Source organism: Trachurus trachurus (assembly GCF_905171665.1).
Source record: "Trachurus trachurus genome assembly, chromosome: 20".
Classification (NCBI taxonomy): Eukaryota; Metazoa; Chordata; class Actinopteri; order Carangiformes; family Carangidae; genus Trachurus; species Trachurus trachurus.
The window spans coordinates 989,282-991,781 of record NC_139911.1 but is presented as its reverse complement, the minus strand read 5'-3'; positions in this window follow the sequence as shown (position 1 = coordinate 991,781).

Below are 2,500 nucleotides of genomic sequence, written 5' to 3'. Positions count from 1 at the left end.
TAACCTTTAATTAACTGAAAGGAATAGTTAATGAATGGTAGAGAGTGTTGATAGTGTGTGTGTGTCTGTGTGTGTGTTTTATTTCTTCCATACGTTTCTATGATGTATTATATTTCCATGTGTCTGTGTTGAGTTGTGTGTGTGTCATTATTATTGTTATTATTATACCCTTGATAAAATATTGTTTCCTCGTGGATATGAATAAAAGATGTTGTGTTTACATTTGTGTGTGTGTGTGTGTGTGTGTGTGCGTATGTGCATATATTAGTGTGGGTGTTTGTACGGAGTCACACGAGTGACAAAATGTGATGAATCAATAACATTATTATGTCATAAATAATAAAATGAGCTGCAGTCATTTAAATCTATTGTAGAACTCAGACTTCAGACCAGGTTCAATAGGATCAGGTGGATTCTCCTGAATGAAAACACACACACACACACACACACACACACACACACACACACACACACATACACAATATAGAAATACAGATACACACACATATGACAATAAACATTAATGCACCATGTTACACTTTTATTATGTCCAGGAAACTCTGAGCCGAGCTTGACGTTCAGAGATTAAACTGCAGATTAATTTAAAGTGGATGGATGGATGGATGGATGGATGGATGGATGGATGGATGGATGGATGGATGGATGGACTGATAGATGGAGGGATGGATAGATAGATAGAATGGGTGGACGGACAGATAGATGGCCCAATAGACGGATGAATGGATGAATGGACGGACAGACGGATGGTTGGATGGATAGATGGTGGATGGATGGATGGATTGATGGATGGACAGACCAATGGATGAACGGATGGATGGACGGACAGACGGAACGATGGATGGATAGACCAATGGACGGATGGACAGACAGGTGGATGGATGGATGGATGGATGGATGGATGGACAGACAGGTGGATGGATGGATGGATGGATGGATGGATGGATGGATGGATGGATGGATGGATGGAAGGATGGATAGATGGATGGATGGATGGATGGATGGATGGATGGATGGATGGATGGATGGATGGATGGATGGATGGATGGATGGATGGATGGATGGATGGATAGACCAATGGATGGATGGATGGATGGATAGACCAATGGATGGATGGATGGATGGACAGACCAATGGACGAACGGACGGATGGATGGATGGACGGATGGATGATGGATGGATGGATAGATGGACTGACCAATAGATGGATGGATGGATGGATAGATGGATGGAAAGATGGGAAGATGGACCGATAGATGGACGGTTGGTCAGATGAATGGATGGATGGATGGACAGATGGTTGGATGATCGAATGAATGGATGAATGGGCGGATGGATGGTTGGATAGATGGATTCCCCTTCAGGCTGCACTTGAAAATAAGAATTTTGTTCTTAATTTGCTCGCCTGGTTAAATAAAATTTAAAAAAAATAGACAGATGGATGGATGGAATGGTGGACGGACCGGCGTTTGGATGGATGGATAAATGGGCGGTTGGCCAGATGGATGGATGGATGGTCAGATGGATAGATGGACCGATAGACGGATGGGTGGATGAATGGATGGACGGTTGGTCAAATGGATGGATGGATTGATGGTTGGATGAATGTACTGCCAGAGGCCACGCCCCCTCAGAGGACGACACCTGTTGAGTCTCATTGGTCTCCAGACTGAGTCAGGTTGATGGAGTCGTGTTGAGCTGTGACTCAGCAGGTTTCAGCTTCCTCCAGCTGAGACCGAAGCTGCTCTGGGATCAGATCTGCTGCTGCTGCTGCTGCTGCCGCTGGGTTTCTGTTTCTGAGAACTTCTTACTAAACAAACGCTTTCAAATCAATCTGAATCAAATCAAAAGTAAAAAACAAAAAAAGAAAGTCTGTGTAATAGAAGTGAGTGTGGAGCTGTTGGTGCCACTCATGTAAAAGGCCGACGTGAACGTGCCGGTGATGAATGTGTTGTGTTGTGTTCAAACGCTCTCGCTCCGCCGAAACTTGTTTGTTGTTGCTTTACTTTGAAATAGAACATCAATCACAGGATTTACACAGCGCGGTGTTAATCTAATGCTCGGCCGCGCAACGCCGAGAAAGCTCCAACCAGCTCGGCCGCGCAACGCCGAGAGAAGCTCAAACCAAATTTGACAAAGCCAATTGTCAAAACATTTCCTCCTCGTGTGGCGCCGCAGCTCAGCCGACGCTCCGTTGTAAACTCTCTCAACCGGACAAATTACAGCTTTTTATCGGATCAAAGGCGCCGGCTTCCTCAGCATCACGCTAACACACACACTGACACACGCTAACACACACACACATGCAGCGAAGTCTCCCATTGTGTTTATGGCAGAGCTTACAGCAGTTATATGTTAATGCTAAATGAGTGGAGGAGGGAGGAGGAGGTAAAGAGAGGGAATTAGGGGAAGCTGGGAGGAGGAGGAGGAGGAGGAGGAGGAGGAGGAGGAGGAGGAGGAGGAGGAGGAGGAGGAGGAGGAG